Here is a 23,499-nt window from a genome sequence, read left to right as displayed (position 1 = left end):
GGTTAGGGGTGGAGGGCTCAGTGGAAATGTAATGTCCATACAAGGGCCAATATTAGCTCCTCTGAGTTGGGAAGGATTGTCTGAAGGAGAAGTGAGGAGGAACTACAAAATATGGAAATGACTAGAAGGGTAACTATAGGGTCAAAAATTATAACTCATGTTTTCCAAACAGAAGCACATCAGTATTTCCTTGTGGGAACTCCAGGCCCTCTGCTTCTAAAAGCCCCTAGGGACTCTTTCATGTTGTCCTTGGAACTAGTCCTGGGGCCATCCTGGGGCATTGATCCTTTTCCTTTGATGCATCTCTGGCAGTGTGTCCCATAGCTTCCTGACAAAGTCCCCATACTAGGCACCACATGCCTCTGCACCAGCCTGGCTGTGCAAATCTCCTGATCAGGGTACACTTCTGGCCCATCTTCTATTATGGACAAGTCCCTGATGCTGCCTGCAGAGTCACTAATATTGATGCCTCAGGAGACTCATACTCTTAACTTCTCACAGACAGTGAGACATGTAATTTTAAAAACAAAACCACATCTTTTAGCTCTTGCTGGTTTAGTTATTTCATCCCTTTTGCTCAGAAGAGAAAATTCTAAGGGGCTGGAATTGGGAATTGAGTCCATGCCAGACTTCTTCATATGCTCAAAATCACCTCTTTACTCTGCCCATCCTTTTGTCCTTGAACCAAATGTCAAGTCCCTGATCCTGGGAATCCATTATTTCCCAGTAAGCCCTTGGGTTTCTCAAGCTCCAGACTCTAGCAGGCTGCCTCTCCTCCCCCATCTCCGTCATGCTCAGATGTGTGAATCCCAGAGCTCACCTCTGTTATGTATGCTTTGTCTGCCTACTTTTCTACTTTTCTATTTTTCTACCACCAGTAGGTACCCAGAACAAGTTAAAACTAAGCATGAAAAATATAGTGCCATTCATGTAAAAATACATCTAAAAACAAGAAAAGAAAAAAAGAAAGGGTGAAATAGTATGAAAACACTCATCAAAACTGTGTGTAAGTTAACAGCATTCATTTAAATATTTTTTTAAAAATCACTGCATTTAAAATTTATGGAGCCAATAGAACCTTATATTTTGAAATTGCCTCAAAGTCATTTGACACTCTTATTTGGGTAAATAAACTGAGGCTCAGAGAGATTAAATAGAGTCATACCATTGATTAGTGAAAAGGCTAAATTAAGGAAAACCAGTCACAACGTGGAATATACATATGGGAATTTGCATACCTACATTTATAGCATCAGTTCACATGTTCTATTTTGAAGAGGTGAAGAATGTCTTATTGTTAGCCATCTTGAGTTTTGGTTGTTAACTATCAATGAGAAACAACTGAATTCGAGTTTGAACATTTCCTTCTTATCCCTAAACCTTAAGAAGTCAGCACAATGTTCTCAGCTGGGTCAAAAAAAAGTTCTTTAAAGCAAATGATAATCACAAAGAAATGGAGTGCTTCTGGTTTTACTTTATTAGACAACGCAATTTCAACTCACTAGCTTATATAGCTGACTGTACTTCATCAGATGTGTCTGGGATATGAGTGCTGGATGTGAGAATTTGGAACACAGAGATGGCTATTGCCAAATAATAATCAATGAAGCAGAGATTTGCAATTACTTGGTTCATTTGAACCGTAGGATAGCTCATCTGGGTATATCAGAGCCCAGGGCCTAGGTTTTTTTATGTTAATTTCTCTAGTTCTTAGCCTAGGTACACAGTGGATGCTTAATTAGTGCTTAATATCAACATTTGTAAAGCATGGTTCACTTCATCAAATCTTTTTTGCACACAAAATACTGATAATTATAAAAGCTTCACTGTAGTTGTGTAATCCCAGTCTGAAGAAAAATACTGTGAGACCACTATAAATATTTTATTTCTAGCTCAATCATTGATTTATTTTAGTGTCTTTTGGGTGAAAACTGACACATTATGCTATTTGACCTATGAAGAAAAGGATAGGAAAGTTTTGTGTCTTTTTAGGAGATACAAACAAGTTGTGAACATTTTTCTTCCTGTAAATATTAGAATAAGCATCAAGAGGGAATGGATATATGCCCATGTAGGATCAATCTGGGATCTCCTGGGATTAGATTTCCTAATCTATGGCACTGAATGTGCACAGGCCTGGATATGTAGGTTTATTGACTCAGTGACAATGAATGCAAAGAGAACAAATGTCAGACACATGAAAAAATTAATACTGGCCTATAAGCCTAGGAACTGAAAGAAAGTGAACTCCCCCCTTTTTATTATCAAAAACTTAAAACATAATGAAGAGTAGAAAGAGTAATATAATGAACACCCATGTATCCATCACTTACATATAACAATTGTTAATATTTTGCCATATTTGCTTACTTCTTGCTGAAGTATTTTAAAGGAAAAACATGCATTGTGCATCTCTAAGAATTAAGAACCATTTTTCTATATAACTTCAATGACTTTGTAACACCTAACAAAATTAGCAAGTATTTCCTAATATTATCTGATATCTACTTAATAAATTTCACATTATCATTTCATGGGCAAATGAAATTATGAATATTAAGTGGAAAAACCCCACTCTTTAGCTACTAATATTCATCTTCATTGTCCACAAAGGTGGCTTGGTGTGGTGAATAGCACTTTTGGGGTGAGAACAATTGGGTTCTGTTTTGGGGTATGCTACTAATTTATAGTGAGATCACACACAAACTGCTTAATTTCTCCTTGTCTTGGATTCCTTGTTTATAAACAAAGAGGACAGAATAGAGTATTTCCACTCTATTTGAAGTGGGGGGTTTATTTGAAGAGCTGATAACTTGTAAACCTACAGATTATTTGGCTCTATTTTCACATATTGTTGGGATAGTTCAGAGATAATGCAGAAACAAGTTGTTTTACTGTCATGGTCCATTTGGGCTGCTATAACAAAATACTATAGACTGGGTGGCTGAAAAGCAATGGAAATTTATGTCTCAGTTCTGGAGGGTGGAAGACCCAGATTAGGGTATCAGCATGGTTGGGTGAGGGCCCCCTTCTGAGTCACAGAATTCTCGTATCCTCACATGGTAGAAGGGCCTAGGGAGTTCTGTGGGATCTTTTTTATAAGAACACTAATCCCATTCATGAGGGCTCCACCTTCATGACCTAATCATCTCTCAAAGGCCTTATCTCCTAACACCATCACCTTGGGTATAAGGATTTTGACATGTGCATTTTGGGGGAACACATTCAGACCACAGTCACAAACATTATTTTTATCTACGGTAGCCCTCTTTCTCTGTAAGAATATACTTGTATCACTAACTCCTTATTCTTTTTTCCTTGATGTTATTACCTATGTGGATTAAAATGATGTCACTGTAGCTGCTCCTTTAAAAAAAAAACTGAGCCAGACATGATATATTTAAAGTGATGAAAAGGAAAAACTTACAACTAAGAATACTCTATCCAGCAAGGCTCTCGTTCAGATTTGTTGGAGAAATCAAAAGCTTCACAGATGAACAAAAGCTAAAAGAATTCAGCACCACCAAACCAGTATTACAACAAATGTTAAAGGAACTTCTCTAGTCATCGAACCACAAGAAAAGAGAACAAAAAGAAGAGAAAAAAAAAAGACCTACAAAAGATTGCTTTGGCAGTTTGGGGTCTTTTATAATTCCATAAAAATTTTGGATGTGTTCTAGCTCTGTGAAGAATGTCGTGAGTATTTTGACAGAGGTTGCATTGGATCTGCAGATTGCTTTGGGTAGTATGGCCATTTTGATAATGTTGATTCTTCCAGTTCAAGAGCACAAGATATCTTTCCATTTCTTTGTATCATTTTCAATTTCCTTCATCAGTGTTTTACAGTTTTCAGAGTGTAGGTAACCTCCTTGGTAAAGTTTATTTCTAGGTATTTTGTTGTTTTTGATGCAATGGAAATGTTTATGCCAGTTATAAAATTCTGGTTTTTGAAGTGCAAAAAAAAAAAAAGTGAATGAAGGGCAGCAAGTGGTAAAATATCCTTCTTTCTTATGGGTGGGTTGTATTGCATTATGTGTGTGTGTGTGTGTGTGTGTGTGTGTATATGCACTGCATTTTCTTTATCCATTCATCTATTGATTTGCACTTAGGATGCTTCCATATCTTGGCAATTATAAATAATGTTGCTGGTAATAGTGGGGGTGTGTGTATCTTTTTAAATTAATTCTTATTTAGTGGTTGGCTTTATTCCTTTGATAACCATGTAAGTTTAAAAAGCTAAAGCTCTAAATGTTCTTAGAAACAATGAACAGTACATACATGTAAATTTTAAAAATATGTGCAGTATATCACATATATGTATTTACATGCAATATATTGTATATGTGTAGTCAAATTATAACAATTCTACCTAATAAAACTGAAAAATGAAAAAAAAAAACTGAGCAGAAGATTTTCTGACTTTCCCAGGAAGGAAATGCATGTCCTTAGATTTTCATTTCATGACCTTTGTGATTGTTACTTTATGTGTCAATTTGGCTAGGCTACTGTACCCAGATATCCAATCCAATACTCATCCAAGCGTTGCTGTGAAGGTATTTTGTCAGGTGGGTTAACATCTACAGTCAGTTGAAGGAGATCACCCTTAATAATTTGGGTGGGTCTTATCCAATCAGTGAAGGCCTGATGGGCAAAAACAGGTTTCTAGACAAGAAATTTTGCCTCAAACTCCTGCCTGAGTTTCCAGCCTGCCTACCTGCCCTACAGACTTCAGACTTAGCTCCTACAACTGCTTGAGTCAGTTCTTTTATTTATCCCATAAATGAATCTCTTCATATTTACAGTATATATCTTACTGGTTCCGTTTCTCTGGAGAACCCTGACTGACAGCTTGCTTTATAGATCAGAATAATTTTAACTTTATAGATCAGAATTATATATGGTATATGTTGCAAATTAAATTGTATTCCCCTAATTCAGAATTTTATTATTGTAGAATTTTAATTATTTAGACAGATGTTACATTGAAGTCTAATTTTTTAATATTTATGAAGAAAAGGATTGAGCACAAATGACAGATCACAGGTGGCAATGGTTTATCCAAAAAGAGTTGCTGGAGAAGCATCTAATATACCCTGGAATCACTTCCTAAATAAACTAACTTAGTACAAGTCTTTAGCTCAGGCTCTGATTTTTGGAGGCACCCAGTCTAAGACAGCGACAGAAATACTGTCAAAGAATGACCTCAAGAAGCAACTGAACTTGCTGATTAGAAAGAGTTCAAAATCAGTTATATCAAAATCATTTGTGGACAATGGTTTTCAGATGTTAGTTTGGAACTCTTTGTTTTAAAGAAATTTTACTCAGAAATCTAACATACAAACAAAGAAAACTGGGCCTCCATTTCTAACCTTCCTCCAAAAGTGCCAGAAAGGGTGTTCGTATTAGTTTGTTAGACTGCCATAACAAAGTTCCACGAACCGGGAGGGCTTCAGCAACAGAAATTTGTTATCTCACAGTTCTGGAGGCTGGAAGTCTAAGATCAAGGTGTTGGCAGGGTTGGTCCCTATAAAGGCTGTGAGGGAAGGATCTTTTCTAGGTCTCTCTCCATGGGTTGAAGATGGTCATATTCTCCCTATGTTTCTTCACACTATCTTCCCTCTATGCATATTTTTTTGGGGGGCAATTAGGTTTGTTTATTTACTTTTTAGAGGAAGTACTGGGGTTTGAACCCAGGACCTCATGCATACTAAGCATGTGCTCTACCACTTGGAGCTATACCCTCCCCCCGTCCTGTATGCATGTATATATGCCCAAATATCCCCTTTATATAAGGACACCAGTCATACTGGTTTAGGACCCACTCTAATGAACTCTTTTTTAACTTGATTATATCTGTAAAGACTATCTCCAAATAAGGTCACATTCTGAGGTACTAGAGACAGAATTCAAACATGTGAATTTTGGGGGGACACAAATTCAATTCATAACAGTATCTAAAGATTCTTAGATTCAGTTGGATAATTTGAAACAATTCTACTTATCAGATTAACATTTTCATTTACGAGAAGACATTATGTAGGCCCTTAGAGTAACAGTCCTACTCAAAATTAAACATTCCACATGAACAATGTTAACTTTCTTTTATAGTAGATGCAGTTCATATGGAAACACCTGCCCTCAAAATTCAGTGGTTGTCTTGCGGCACAGATCTTTAACCATTTCAGCATATTTGAAACTGTTGTTTGGGAAAAGTTTTAGCCAAGACCACAAAGCCTTACACTTTCATACAGTTTCTACTGTGTCTGTCACTAGAATAGTTGGGTCTTCTATGAACTGGTAGTACAGAATACCTGAATTCTTCCCCTCTTAAAGTAACTGTATAGGTCTATTATTTGCCAAAATGAATCTCAACTTTATCAGTTTGAGACCTGACAAATAAAATTTTATCAAGAAGAAAAATTCAATGGCAATGTTAAAGGTTATTCTCAAATAAAAGAGTGAAGGAGGGAACTACTCTAAGCAGTATGTTTTTTAGTAATAGACTTTATTTTTTAGAACAGTTTTAGATTTGCAGAAAAATTAAGAAGATAGCACAGAGCGTTCTTATATACCCCACACCATATTTCCCCATTATTAACCTACATTAATTATCCTACATTAGCATGGTATGGTTGTTATAATTATTTTGTTGCTCAAATTGTTCTTTGACCACTGGGAGCTCTTTTAGTTGGCTCCTGTGTCCCTCTGACATACTTCCATCAATGTAGATTTTTCTTCCTTACTTGCTGGTGGTACAAGATGCTCCAGGCTCATCTTGTATATTTCCTAAAATCCCAATACTAGAATCAGCCATTTCTCCAAGGAGTCCTGACTCCTTTTACTAGAAATTAGTATTAGTAACCAAGCTCTGGGCGGTAGGTATGTCTGTTGCTACCGCAGTGTCATTGCTCCTTGGCCCTGTCAGCAGATAGTGCATGGAAATACAAGCATGTATACTGACCTTTTATATACACATATCTATAAATATTTTTATATGTAATCGTCTGTACCTAAATTAAGCTAAACACAGTTCATATTGATGTCTCCAACTCTAATTTAGTCTAGTATCTTGCTTATCTGTAAATTCCCATTCTGTGAGAAACCTTGCTCCCACCCTCCATTTACTTAACTGTTCAATTTCAGCATTCATGTACAACAGCATCAGAATAGTTAACATGTACACTTGTGGGAAACAATACCAATTAAGGTATAGTGCTTATGTGCAGTTCCCTTTGCCTTTACTCTTACAGACTCTACTCATTACTTAGGTCAGAAACTTTCTCCTCACCCACTACTTAAGTGAAATTGTCTCATACATTGATAATACAATTCAATTTATTTGACACTGTCTGCATTCCTTCCAGGAATCCCCCAACGTCCTAAATGATTTTCAAATTTTTTTCTATATTAAAATTCACCTTTTCTGCTGTAAAATTTTAAAGTTTTGACAAATGTAGATTATTGTGTATCCACAATTATAGTATCACACAGAATTGCTTGACTGACCCCCTAAATCTCTGTACTTCATTTATTTAACCCTCCTGTCTTGCTCGGAGTCCCTGGCAACCACTGATATTTTAACTCTATAGTTTTAACTTTTCCAGAATATTATATAATTGGAATCAGAGTATGCAGGTTTTCAGACTGGCTATTTCACTTAGAAATATGCATTTAAAGTTTATCCATGTTTATCCATGTCTTTTTGTAGCCTGACAGTTCTTAATCTTTTTTTTAAACATTAAAAAAATTGAAGTATAGTTAATTTATAATGTGTTAGTTTCAGGTGTACAGTAAAGTGATTCAGTTATATATATATATTCTTTCTTAGTTCTTAATCTTTAAAAACTTTTTTAAACTGTGATATAGTTGACGTACAATATTGTGTAAGTTACAGGTATACAACATAGTGATTCATAATTTTTAAAGCTTATATTCCATTTATAGTTATTATAGAATATTGGCTATATTCCCTGTGTTGTACAGTATATTTTTGTAGCTTATTTATGTTATAAAAAATAGTTAGTGCCTCTTAATCCCTTACCTTAATCTTGTCCCACCCCCTCCTCACTGGTAACCACTAGTTTGTTCTCTATATCTGAGAGTATGTTTCCTTTTTTTTATATTCACTAGTTTGTTGTATTGTTTTAGATCCAACATATAAGTGATATCATACAGTATTTGTCTTTCTCTGTCTGACTTATTTCATTTACCATAATACTTTCCAAGTCCACCCATGTAATTGCAAATGGCAATATTTCATTATTTTTAAGGCTAGTAATATTGTATAGATACACATACACCACATCTTTATCCATTCATCTGTTGATGGACAGTTAGGTTGCTTTCATATCTTTGCAAATGTAAATAATACTGCAATGAACATTGGGGTGCATGTATCATTTTGATTAGTGTTTTCTTTTTTTTTTTTTTTTTCAGATATATACCCAGGAGTGGAATTGCTGGGTTATATGGTAGTTCTATTTTTTTTCAACATTTTTTTTATTCAGTTATAGTCAGTTTACAATGTTGCGTCTGTCAATTTCCAGTTGGTAGTTCTATTTTTAGGTTTTTTAAACATTTTTTATTGATTTATAATCATTTTACAATGTTATGTCAAATTCCAGTGTAGAGCACAATTTTTCAGTTATACATGAACATGTATATATTCATTGTCACATTTTTTTCTTTGTGAGCTACCATAAGATCTTGTATATATTTCCCTGTGCTATACAGTATAATCTTGTTTATCTATTCTACAATTTTGAAATCCCAGTCTATCTCTTCCCACCCCCCACCCCCTTGGCAACCACAAGTTTATATTCTATGTCTGTGAGTCTATTTCTGTTTTGTATTTTTGCTTCGTTTGTTTTTTTTATTTTTAGTTTTTTTAAGAAAACTCCATACTGTTTTCCACAGTAGCTGCACCAATTTAAATTCCCACCAACAGAGTACAAAGGCTCCCTTTTCTCCATGTCTTCACCAATATTTTCTATTTGTGGACTTTTTGATGATAGCCATTTTGACTGGTGTGAAGTGATAGCTCATTGTGCTTTTGATTTTCATTTCTCTAGGTCAATGATCAGTGATGTTGAACATCTTTTCATATGCCTGTTGGCCCTTGGTATGTCTTCTTAGGAAAAATGTCTATTCAGGTCTTCTGCCTATTTTTCAATTGAGTTGTTTGATTTTTTTTTTCACTGGTGAGTAGTATGAGCTATTTATGTATTTTGGATATTAATCTCTTATTGCTGATATCATTAGCAAATATTTTCTCCCATTAAGTAGGTTATCTTTTCATTTTGTAGATGGTTTCCTTTGCTGTGTAAAAGCTTTTAAGTCTAATTAGGTCCCATTTGTTTATTTTTGCTTTTATTTCCTTTGCTTTAGGAGACAGACCCAAAAAATATTACTGTGATTTATGTCAAAGAGTGTTCTGCCTATGCTTTTGTCTAGGAGTTTTATGGTTTCTGGTTTTATATTTAGGTCTTTGATCCATTTTGAATTTATTTTTTTATATGGTGTGAGAAAGTGTTCTAATTTCATTCTTTTACATATAGCTGTCCAGTTTTCCCAGCATAACTTATCAAAGAGACTGTCTTTTCTCCATTGTATATTCTTGCCTCTTTTGTTGTAGATTAACAGACCATAGTGTGTGCGTTTATTTCTGGGCTCTCTATTCTGTTCCATTGATCTATGTGTCTATTTTTGTGCCAGTACCATACTGTTTTGAATACTGTAGTTTTGTAGAACAGTCTGAAGTTGGGAAACATGATTCCTCCAGCTCTGTTCTTCTTTCTCAAAGATTGTTTTGGCCATTCAGGGTCTTTAATGTTTCCATACAGATTTGAAAATTATTTGTTCAAGTTCTGTGAAAAATGTCCTTGGTATTTGATAGGAACTGCATTGAATCTGTAGACTGTCTTGGACAGTAATGTCATTTTAACAATATTAATTCTTCCAATCCATAAACACAGTATATCTTTCCATCTGTTTGTGTCATCTTCAATTTTTTTCATCAGTTTCTTACAGTTTTCCAAGTACAGGTCTTTCACCTCCTTAGGTAGGTTTATTCCTAGGTATTTTACTGTTTCTGATGTAATGGTAAATGGAATTATTTACTTAATTTCTCTTTCTGATAGTTCATTTTTAGTGTAGAGAAATACAAGATTTCTGTACATTAATTTTGTACCTTGCAAATTTACTGAATTCATTTATGAACTCTAATAGCTTTATGGTGGCATCCTTAGAAAAAATATATTTTTTATATATAATTTTATAATTAATTTTATCTTTAATATTTTTTTCTTGTCTGACTGCTGTGGCTAGGACTTCCAATACTATGTTGAATAAAAGTGGTGAAAGTGGGCATCCTTGTCTTGTTCCTCATCTTAGAGGAAATGCTTTCAGCTTTTCACCATTGAGTATGATGTTAGCTGTGGATTTATCATATAAACCTTTATTATGTTGAAGTATGTTCCCTCTATGCCCACTTTCTGGAGAGCTTTAATTATAAACAGATGTCAAGTTTTTTCAAAAGCTTTTTCTGCATCTATTGAAATGATCATACAATTTTTATTCTTCAGTTTGTTAATGTGGTATATCACATTAATTGATTTGCAGATTGAAAATTCCTTGCATTCCTGGCATAAATCCCACTTGTTCATGGCATATGATTTTTTTTTAATGTATTGTTGGATTTGGTTTGCTAATATTTTGTTGATGATTTTTGGATCTATGTTCATCAATGCTAATGGCCCATTAATTTTCTTTTTTTGTGTGATACCTTTCTCTGGTTTTGGTACTAGGGTGATGTTGGCCTTGTAGAATGAGTTCAGAAACATTCCCTCCTCTACAATTTTTTGGAATAGTTTAAGAAAGCTTAGTGTTAACTTTCCTCTAAATATTTGGTAGAACTCACCTGGGAATCCATCTGGTTCTGGATTTTTGTTTGTTGGGATATTTTAAATTACTGATTCAATTTCAGTACTGGTAATTGGTCCTTCCATATTTTCTATTTCTTTCTGGTTCAGTCTTGGGATATTGCACCTTTCTAAGAATTTGTCCATTTCTTCTAGGTTGTCCATTTTATTGGCATTTGTTCATAGTAATCTCTTATGATCTTCTTTATTTCCATGCTGTCAGTTGTAACTTCTACTTTTTCATTTCTGATTTCATTAATTTGAGCTCTCTTTCTTTTTTCTTGATGAGTCTGGCTAAAGATTTATCAGTTTTGTTTGTCTTTTCAAGGAACCAAAACTTAGTTTCACTGATCTTTTCTATTTTTTTAGTCTCTATTTCATTTATTTCTTCTCTGATTTTTATTATTTCTTTCCTCCTGCTAGCTTTGATTTTGTTTGCTCTTATTTTTCTAGTTCCTTTAGGTGCCAGGTTTGGTTGTTGAGATTTTCTTGAGGTAAGCTTGTATTGCTATAAACTTCCTTCTTATAAGTGCTTTTTCTGTGTCCCATAGATTTTTGGATTGCTGTGCTTTCATTTTCATTTGTCTCAAGGTAATTTTTGATTTCCTCTTTGATTTCTTCAGTAATCCATTGTTTGTTTAATAGCATATTGTTTAGCCTCAACATATTTGTGTTTTTTGTAGCTTTTTGCTGTTAGTTGATTTCTAGTCTCACAGCTTTGTGGTTGAAAAAATGCTTGATATGATTTCAATTTTCTAAAATTTCCCAAGGCTTGTTTTGTGACCTAGCACGTGGTCTATCCTGGAGAATGTTCCATGTGCACTTGAAAAGAATGTGCATTCTGCTGCTTTCATATGAATGTTCTGTGTGTGTGTGTGTGTGTGTGTGTGTGTCTATACATGTATCTGTTAAGTCCATCTGGTATTATGTGTCATTTAAGGTCAGTTTCTCCTTATTGATTTGCTGTTTGGATGATCTGGCCATTGATGTAAATGAGATGTTATTGTCCTTTACTATTATTGTGTTACTGTCAATTTCTCCCTTTATGTCTGTTAATATTTGCATTATGTATTTAGGTGTTCCTATGTTGGGTATATATAATTTACAATTGTTATATCTTCTTCTTGGATTGATCCCCAGATCATTACATAATGTCCTCTTTTGTCTCTTATAACAATATCTACTTTAAAGTCTTTGTCTGATATAAGTATTGCTACCCTGATGGTCTTTTGATTTCCATTTGCCTGGAATACCTTTTTCCATTCCCTCACTTTCAGTCTGTGTATGTCTTTAGACCTGAAGTGAGTCTCTTGCAGGCAGCATATACACAGGTCTTGTTTTTGTATCCATTCAACCACTCTATGTCTTTTCATTGGAACATTTGGTCCATTTACATTTATGGAGTCTGGTTGCAGGACCCAGGAGTCCCAGAGCTGTGTCAGATTGCTGGGGGATTTGGGGGAGGTTCCTGACACAGTTCAGTTTGGGGTCTGTGGTGACCTGAAGCTTGTGTTGTCCTGCTAGTGGGCAGGAGCAGGGCCAAACTGGTCTCAGAGTAGGGTCTGGCCTGCTGAAGGGAAGGCTGCCAGATTGTGATTTTCTTGAGTCTGGTGTCCACCCCCTGATGAATGAAGTTGGTCCAAAGGTTAGAACAAGCTCCCTCGAGGTCAGGGCCAGATCCAAGGGGATTCTGGGACTGGTGCCTGCCCACTGGCAGGTGGAGCTAGGTCCTGGGCCCTCTGGTAGGTAGGACTGTGACGAAAGGTGGTTATAGGCTCAGGAGGTCTTAAGGCAGCCTGTCTCCTGATGGGTGAGACTGTGTCCCTACTCAGTCAGTTGCTTGGCCTGAGGTGTCCCAGCACTAGCACCAACAGGCTGTTGGATGGAGCCAGGTCTTGGCTCTAATGAACCAGAGGGAGGATTCCACAATAGTGCTTGCTGGCACCAATGTCCACATGGTAGAAGGAGTTCCCAAAAATGTCTGCTGCCTTTGTCTATGTTCCCAGGTTAAGCTGCAGTGGCCTCCTGCCTCTCCTGGAGACTCTAAGATCAGCAGGTAGATCTGATCCAGTCTTCTCTCAAATTACTGTTTCTGAGATTTTGTGTGCACTCCTTATGAACAATGTCTCTATTTCCTGCAGTCCTTTGAGACTCCTGAAAGTAAACCCTGCTAGTCTTCAAAGTCAAATGCTCTGGGAGCTTATCTTCCCATGTACGATTCTTGGGCTAAGGAGCCTAATGTAGGGCTCAGATTCTCTCTCCTTTGGGAGAACCTCTGCAATGTAATTATTTCCAGTTTGTGGGTTGCCCACATGGGAGTATGGGACTTGGCTATATTGCAAGTCCAACCCTCCTACCCATCTGGTTGTATGTATGTCTTTAGTTGTAGAAGATCATTTTTGTTAGGTTCCAGTGTTTTTCATTGATGGCTCTTCTGTAGTTGTGATTTTGGTATGTCTGTGAGAGGAGGTGAGCTCAGGGTCTTTCTACTCTGCCATCTTGGTGAATCTCTCTTCATCTTTTTTTAAATTCCTAAGTAATATGCCACCAAATGGATATATTACAATTTGTTTATCTATTCACCTACTGAAAGACATTTTTGTTGCTTTAAGTTTTTTGGTAATTATAAATAAGTCTAGTAATACTGGTTGAAACAGTGATATGGTGGTATAAAACCTACATAAATTTGGAATAGGTTAGATATAGATAATTACATAATATAGAATAAGGAGGTGTCACAAAAAAGAGGGAAGGTTTATTGAATAAATGTTATGTAGATCACTAGTTGACAATTTGAAAATAGCAATCTGCTTAGGATTTCATTTCACATACCTGGCCTACTTAATAGTTCTCTCCCTGTCCATAAGCTATTTCATAAACAGATTCCTTCATTCACCAAAATAGAAGGTAAATGAAGGGTAGTGAGTAGCAGTATTGATCCCTTTCCCAAGAAGAGCTACTGTTTTGAGGACAGTGTGCTACTCAAGTGGACAGGACCTGACCAACATGTTGCTATGGCAGAATAGGTAGGTCCATCATTAAGTAGGCAAGCAGCACAAGTCAATTCTGTAGCTTCCTGATGCATCTATAGAAGTCCCTACAGTAGTGTCTAGGACCAAAGAAGCTGTTATTTTCTTGTTTCAGTTAGGAGAGTTTAGGCTGTTTTAGTAACAACCTCAAATCTTAGTGGTTTATAAGAACAAAGGTTTATTTATTATTCATGCTACACAGTCACTGCAGTGAAGTTGGGGGCTTCTGCTCCTTGCTTCCTCACTATAGGACCCAGGCTAATGTAATAAGCTTCCTTCTTCAGTGTTGCCAATTGCCACAGCCAATAGAAAGAAGGCTTTGAAACATCTTGTATAACAATCAAATGCTCTAGCCCAGAAGATATCTGCTCAAAATTTATTAATCAGAGCTAGTCACATAGTTGTATCTAATCACATGCTTTACTAAGCCCACTCCAGCTCTCAGAAGAAAGGAGGGGAACTCTATTTGTGGTATATGGTAGTTTTAAGAATTTGGTGCCAGGAAAGCTTATCCTTCTAAAACAGATAATTATCTTTCTCCTTTTCTGATAATGAGAGTTCTGTAACTACCAATAATAAAGCTACTTAGGTGCCATGAATTCTACATATATTATTTTAACTCCTTATAATAATTGTAAGGTTTCTACTAGATGAGAACACTGTGGCTTCACGAGGTTAAATAGGGAAATTAGAGGTAAATAGTAAGTGGCAGATCAGGATCTGAACCTCAGGTTGACAGACTAACTTTAGGGTCAAATTTCACAACGGGTCATTTGCTAGCTCCTATGATTAGCATACTTGCTTCCTTCTTTTTTTCTCCCAGTCAGTTTTTCCCCTTAATTCTTGTACTAATCTTATGCTTGTAAATATATTTTTTATGTTATCTCAAATATTCTGAAGAACTAGGGAAAATTATAGCAAGTATAACAAAAGCATTAATGTCTTATATAAATAACTCATATATTTTGAAAAAGAAAGCATTAAAACTTCAAAAAATCAGCAAGAAAAATTATAAACAGATAGTCTTAAAAAAGGAGGAAATCTGGTTTTATAAAAAGAAAAATATGTTCAAATGTACTAGTTAATAACAAAAAATTATATTCAATTAAAATTTCTTTTCAATTTTAGCAAGATTTTGGTATAACTGGGGTACTCATGTATTGGAGAAAGCACTATGAACTAATATAGACATTTGGGATATAACTGGAACCCACATAAGATTAAAAAAATAATTTTCTTTGACTCAACAATTACAGATATTAATCCCACGGGAAATTTTAAAAGATAGGAAAATGTTAAATATGTGAAGATATTTATTATAGTGTTACTTTCACAAATGAAAAATGGAAAGTAACATGGTATGGTTACATTACGAAATGTCTACTCAATGAAATGTGCTTTCATTGAAAATTTTAAGTACAAAGACAATCTAGAAACATGACGAAATATATATTCTAGATATGTTACATGATTACAAGTATGGAAAACATATATACATCATGGCAAAAGAATATATAAAGAGAGGTGATTGTGGCTGCTCTATAATGCTGAATAATTATTAGCAACTTTTTCCCTCTTTCCAATATTCATGTAATACTTTTATGATTTTTACAGTAATTATAACTTGAAAGAATATTAAATATACTTCATTGCCATTGTCTCTACAATTTATAAACCCTAAGGAATATGCTTTCATTCAGTAAGACACAAGGGAAAGTAAGGAAAACAGTAATCTTAAGGGCATATGGAGTTTTGTGGAAAACCAGTGAAAAACCAGGACTCATGATGGTGGGAATACAGGTCCAGAACTGAGAGTTTATATACAGGGACACTGGATGTGGGCAAGTTTCCCCACATGGGATACTGCCTAAGTGAGACTTATACCATGGAATGGCAGAGAAGGACACATATTCTTTGCTTGTCATTCACTCTCAACAGGAAGGGAAGAATAGTTGAGCCAAATATTCTTAGTTCTTACAAGAATTTAGAATTGTCCTAAAATTTACCAATCAAATAAGTCTCTTTACTAGCTCTGTAGTGAAGTAAGTAAAGGGGTGGAAAGACGCCAGGAGTATTACACTGTGTTCTTCCAATGTGGAAAAAAAAATTGGGAGTGGAGAACATATTTGAAAATAAGAAAAACTAAAAATAAATGAGCTAAGCATTCAATTCCAGAAGCTACTGTCACCACTACAGCATCAGTAAATCCCTGTTCCTCAGCTGCAAGGAAGGCCGAGAGAGAAGTTTGGAATATTCTAAGCTCCTATTGAGGAAGCAGTTTTTTACCTTATAACCAGATTAACAAAGCGGGAAATTCCTCTAACATAGAAAGGAGTTCAGATGCTGGGTGACCAAAACAAATGATAGGTGTCCACTCAGAAAGAAAAAATAAAAATGGTTGTTATTTGAATATGCTACAGTAATTTGCATGGAAAAATCTAAGGTGATTTATAGGCAAACATCAAATTAATGAGGTTTAATTTCCTTAACACAATTCTAACATAAAAATCAATGACATTTCTATAAATCAGCAATAAATAATTAAAAACCTAATAGAAAAAAAGGTCATCATTCACTACAGTAAATATACAATAAGGTACTTGTGAATAAATCTAACAAAAGAGTTCTACATTTTTTAAAGAAGAAAACTATAACATATTATGAAGGATATAAGGAAGGCTTTTTAAAAAATGAAGATACATACTATGTTCTTATTTGGAAAGACTCAATTTCAGGACATGTCAATATCCCAAAATTTGATGTGTAAACTTAACATAATTCCAATTAAAATCCCACCTGGATTTTTATGCAACTTGAGAAACTGATTAAAATGCAAATGGAAGAGTAAATATTTTTAAAAATCTCAAACAATTCTGAAAAAAATGAACAATGAGGTGGGACTGTCTCTTTAAAATATTTAGTCATTATAAAGCTTTAGCAATTAAAATAGTTTGGTACTCATTCAAGAATGTTCAAAGAGATCAGCTGAGTTGAATAGAAAGTCCAGAAAGAGACTCATGCATTTAGGGGATCTTGATCTATAACAGAAGTGATATTTAAATCAGGGGTAAAAGTATGGCTGAGCTAAAATAATGTTGGAACAATTTACTTTCCATATAGAAAACTAAAATTAAGATTCCTACTTCACACAAAACACAAAAGCAAATTTCAAATAAATGCCAGGTGTAAAAAACCAAAACTTTAAAATTATTTGAAGAAAATACAGGGAACATTTTTAGAATGTTGGGTCACAGAAGGTTTCTTAAACTAGAAACAAAAAGCACAAATTATAAAGTCAAAGAACTGATATTTGGCTATGTTAAAAAATGTTTTTTGTACGACAAAAGATATACAACCAAAATGTAATGAAAAGTACAAACAACTCAATAGGAAGATGGCCACAGTATGTGAACAGAGACTGAAGAGACTAGGAAACCCAAATGATTTATCAATATGTGAAAAGATGCTCAACCTTATAGGTAATTAGGAAAAAACCAAGAAAAACAACAATGAGATATCATGTATTGCCAATTAAAGTTGGTATGCAAGCTGAGTAAAGGTAAATCTCTTAAACTACAGGCATAAGTATAAACAGGTATAATCATTTTAGAAGAACAATTTGGAAGTATGTAATAATATTTAAATAACTTGTAGATTTTAGAAACTCTTGCTTATGTACTCAGAGAGACACGTGCAAAGATGCTCATTGTTACTTCATTAGTAACACCAAACACCACCCTCCCCAAAATTCCTAAAGAACCACACACACAAATGTCCATGTATCCACTAGTAATAAAATGAATGAGTAGAATTTTAAGTAAAATGAGGTAATCTATAGATTGAATATTGAATAGTAGTTAAAAGGAGCTCACTAGATCTAAATATATCAACATGAAAAGATGTCAAAAATATAACATTAAGTGGAAAAAAGCAAGATACATAATAATTCACACAAAATAAAACCATTTTGTAAACTGAAAATATATGTAACATTGTTCATATATATGTACTGTTCACTTATAGATATTTATGCAAAAGTATATAATAATAAGCTGGTAAAATACACACTTTGGTAGCCAGCCCCTAACATGTTCTCCAATGAATCCTGCCTCCTAGATTTCATGCTCTGGTATAATTTCTTCCCCTTGAGTTTGGTCTGGGCTTAGTGACTTGCTTGTAATGAACAGAAGGACGAGATGGCACTTCCAAGGTGAAGTATAAAAAACTGATTTCTTCCTTGTTGGTTCTGGCTCTTCTAATGTTAATAAAGCAATTTGCATGTTGTGGCAAAGAACTAAAGCAGCCTCTAGCCAAGAGCTAGGAAGGAACTGAAGCCTTCAGCACAACAATCGTCAGGGAACTGAATCCTGCCAACAACCACTGAGTGAACTTGGAAGTGGATTTTGCCCCAGTTGAACCTGGAGATAACAGCAGCTTAAGCCAACACCTTGACTGAAGCCTTGTGAGAGTTCCTAAGCCTGAGAATCCAACTAAACTACATAGATTCCTGACCCACAGAAACTGTAAGATAACAGATGTTGTTTTAAGCCATCAAATTTTGGGGTCATTTGTTATACAGCAATAGAGACTAATACACCAAATTATGAGGGTTACAGCCTTGATTGTGGGAGGAAGGAGTAGGGGAGCATGGGATTAGAGGAGAAATGAAGGTGAACTTTAAAAATTACTTTTATAAAAATGACTTTAAACAACAAGTTTATACTGCATAGCACAGGGAACTATATTCAATATCTTATAATAACTTATGGTGAAAAATAATATGAAAATGAATATACGTATGTTCATGTATGACTGAAGCATTATGCTGTACATCAGAAATTGATACAACATTGTAAACTGACTATATTTCAATAAAAATATATATACAAAAATGACTTTAAACAAACATTACAAAATGTTAATTGTTAAATCTGGATTGCAGATACACGGGTGTTTGGTACATTATTATATGTGCTTTTCTGTATTTTATTTCTCAAAAAAAGAATAAATTTCCAGTCTCAGACTATGAGAAAAACCTGGGCTGAGATGCTATCTTCCAGCTCTCTGGATATCAAAAATACATGTTTTGTTTCCAACTTCAGTTCCACAAAGTTGTTGGGAGCCTTTCTTGGTGTATTTTTTAAGTTATTATTTCCTTTATTCTTTAAAGAGCTGGTTGCAGGAGATAATGGAAAAGAGAGTAAATTCATTTAAATTTTAAGTTCAAAATCACCAGATTTCATGAATGATGACTCTGTAGGCAGGAGGAATTAAAAATGGAAGGATCATTGATTTATTTTTGAAAACTATTTCATGCTATGTTGAAAATTCAAATTACCCAAGTATATGCCAAAGAGGTGTAATGAGACAAGTGTAGCAATTACCCTACAATTCAGACAAAAGTCTTGTCCCATGAGAAAGCAGCACTGGGCTACTTACATTTTTGGTCCTTTCTTCTTCTGATCTTAAGATAAACCCACTTTAAAAATGTTTATTTCATAAGTATATATTTTAAAATTGGTATATGATAAAGTAGCAACTTAAATTATTGTACACATCATTTTCATTACTTTTGCTACCTGCTCATTGCTCCTCATGCATTCTAGTGATTTACTATAACAAATCATATATATTTAAATAATTTGGGTCTATAAAATGATACTACTTGTGATAATTTAATAATCATACGACTTCAAATGTTAGGCTTTAATTGTAAGGATTATTTCCACATTTTATTCCTTTTCTTTGGATTAACCAGCCATTTTATGAGGGCTATCTTGTATTCCTTTTGTGGAAAATCCAGTATATCAGTGTTTCTTTCAATTCATAATGAATGTACAATTAAGATTTAATTAGAAGCACACTAGTATAAGAATTGAAAGCTACTCTGAACCTGTAAATGAAATGTTACACTTTTAAATTGCTCACATGTTGCAACCGACCCTCTCTAAAAAGCTGCCATATGTAAACTTAATTTGAGGTGGAGGTTTTTAAAATAACATGATTGTTTGTTACACTGAACCTCTTCCTTGTCATGTGCTCACCAAAAAAGCTCATTTTATATAAAGACTCACAGATGCTTCAAGGAAGAAAAGGGGAATTTTCACTACACTTGTTTTACAAAGAACATCCTGTAGAAGTATTTAAGGGTGAGGAGAAAATCTTACACTCATTAATGCATGTCCTACCTAATTCTCCTCTCCAGTTTTCATAGCTTTACAAAGAAGCACATTTGGGAAGCATGTCCATCATACATGAATCAACTTTGAATAAATTTTGAATATGTAGCTGTATATTTAAAGTAATGCTTTAAAAAACTAATACATCCTATTAAAATTTGTGTCTTCAATACTGTTTCTAATCCCACTAACTATCCCACTAACTTCTTTTCAAACTTAGATATATAATTTCTAAGACTGAAGTATAGAGTACATTTAAAGATGATTATGGGCTTTCTCATTTGAATTGGGATTAATTACTTTTCTGAAAGGCAGAATGGAATAGCAACTTAGTGGAGAGGTTTGAGCCTTAGTGAGGTAAGAGAGAAGAGTTCAGGGCTGCTGAAAATGACCTACTGACATGTCTTGACTATAGGAAGAGAAATGGCTTTGTTCCAAAGTGGATTTCAGGCAGTTATATGTCTAACTGTCTAGGGCTTGAAGGGTTTCTGACCACTTGGACTACAAGCAGAGAATTAGTATCTTAGAAAACTTACCAATCAATTTTGTTCTTACATCTGGGTCCAGAGGGCTTAATCATGGGATGTAGCAGAGAAATAACCAAGTGCTTATGGTCATTGTGGAGATAAGGACTTATAGAAAATTCTAAACATTCAAGGTCTTGACATTCACAGGGAGATTCAGAATTCATGCTCTAAAGGCAGAGCATTTCTGGAAACAACCTATCACCCACAGGTCTCTTGTCATTAAGGCAATATATTATCATAATCAATATATTTCCTAATAATGGAGCAGATGACATTTTAATACATTTTAAGAGGAAAGTAAAAGGATTTTAAAGAGATCATTGTTTTAGGGAGATAGCTAACTAACCATGTATATAGATCTCCAGGAAAGTTGACTTTATTAAACTTGAGCCTTAAATTTCTCTTTCTACAGTCTTTAGAATATAAACAGAATAATAGTGGCCATATATAAATTTATTAAAATCACATATTCCCAAGATGGAATTCATTTACTCAGAATTTATTTAAGCAATCGCTTGTGTATATATTGATACCAACATCCATATCCGTATATTAAGCTCAGAGCATAAGATCAGCATGGAAAAACAGAGTTGCTGCCCTGACTTAATATAATTCCACTCTAAAACAGAGAAATTTGATATTTTAGGTAGCTTTGTGTCAAGAAAGTATATGACTTCCTTTAGACTTTATGAAATATTGCAAAAAGCTTACAGATTTTCAATTCCTTTATGGACTCCTAGATGTCTAGGGATCTCAGGCTGGAAACCATTGGTTTACAGGGTGAAAATAACTGAGTGACTGCTTGCCCTTTATGGTCAGTTCAGGTACTATGATCATTGAACTAGATCTCTGCAAAGCTGATCTGGATAATAAATATACATTTGAACTTAAAGACAGCTCAAAATCCAGGAATAAATTTGCCACAGTCATTTAAATCTTTGTGTAAGAATGGCTCAAATGACCTATATTAAAAAAAAACAAACATACTTATGGTATGTATTAAACGGATCCCCAAAAGGCCCAATTGCCTCAAAATTCCTCCTTTTACCCAACCTATCTTAATACCATCCACTTCCTTTTCCACTGCATGGACTCCAGTAGACTACTGTTTAAGATCAATTTTCCTTGAGGAGGGCCTTGCAGTAGAGACCTACTAAGTCTGCCATCCAGCCTCCCTTCTCTGCAAACATCCCCCTTTCCCTCCCATCTATCTACACGGTCACAGGATAGCCTCTGAGCAGTCACGGTTATAAATTATGATCCCTAACACTTCCCCTGGCTATAGTTTGGGCTGAACAGAGACTCAACCTTGGAAAATTTGGAATTGAGAATAAAAGATCTGGTCTTTGTCTAACCTGAGATCTTTAATGCAAGAGATACAAAAAATGTAGTTCATGCCATATTTTCTACCATGAAGACTGGATAAAGAGATACACAAAGTGGAACAAAGACAGAGCGTATGGTGCATAGTTTCAGTCCCATCCTGAGACATGGCCTTGGTTTCATCCTTTATATTTTCTACTTTTTGCTTAAGTTAACTTGAGTTGGTTTCTGTTTCTTAAGATCAAGAGTTTCAACAGATAGACTGCCTTGATGGAAGCCTACAGGCAAGTCCCTCAGTCACATTATTGCCTCTATAAGATCATCCAGTAGTTATTCTCAAATGCACAGAGAATCCAGTCTCTGAAGATCTAGGAATACAGTCACGGTACCCAGAGAGTCAAAATGAGATCTTAGTTCACATCGGACAAGTCCAAGGTAGATGGATTTATTGATTTGTTGTAAAACCAAGTAATTACTTTAAATAGTTGTCAGACTCTTTAAAATGTTAGCAGACTAACAAGAGGGAATGAATAGGCAACTGTCTCCTCCATAGTACTCAGAAAAGCAGAAGAGGTTTTTTTTGGGTGTGTGAGTAATTTCTTTCTCTAATTTTTGGGAGAAAAAAATGACCCAGTCCGCAGTTTTATCATTCAAATACATAAAGCATAGCTCTCCATTCTTCATACAAAGCTGGGGTGGACACAGCCTGAAAGAACTGAATAATTAAAATATCAATCAGAACAGGGAAGATTAAATGACTTTACTTGAATAGCGCAATTGGGCATAATTAGAATTGGAAGGAAAATAGAAGTTTACAAAAGAAGCAAAGCAAACAATTTAACATTGGCTGGGTCATCAAGTAAGCAATAATAACAAGTGGTACTTGCTCCAAATGTTGCCATAGGTAAACTGAAGAGCATCCACTTCTCTGAGACATGGACATTCATATACTTTACCTTGTGTATAACATTTTCCCTTCTGCTTCTGTTGTCATGTACACAATGAATATGACTAACTTAGAATATTTAAAACTTGGTATTTTAAAAAGCATACTGTATAGAAACAGCATCTTATTGATTTCTCTAGCAATCTATATATTTGAGGAAATTAAATGGATAACAAACAATAAATAATAAAACATATTTTGAGATACATAAAACTATAGTATATGGTTATTACTAAGCATTGAATAATTAACAAAGTTTTTTAAAAATAGTACAATCACTTTTCTATTTACAATTAAAGTATCTGTATTAGTCAGGATTCTCCAGAGAAATAGAACCAAGAGGAGATATAACACAGATATAGATATAGATATAGATATAGATATAGATATAGATATAGATATAGATATATATAGAGTGGTGGGGGAGGGAGGGATATTTATTATGAGGAAGTGCCTCAGATATTATGGAGGCTGAGAAGTCCTGAGATGTGTAGTAGGCAAGCTTAAGACCAGGAGAATTTATGTGTAGTTATAGTCTGAATTTGAAGGCCTGAGAACCAGGAGAGTTGATAGTGT

Source organism: Camelus ferus, chromosome 8, assembly GCF_009834535.1.
Source record: "Camelus ferus isolate YT-003-E chromosome 8, BCGSAC_Cfer_1.0, whole genome shotgun sequence".
Classification (NCBI taxonomy): Eukaryota; Metazoa; Chordata; class Mammalia; order Artiodactyla; family Camelidae; genus Camelus; species Camelus ferus.
The sequence above is the reverse complement of the archived record's forward strand: the minus strand, read 5'-3'. Positions refer to the sequence as shown.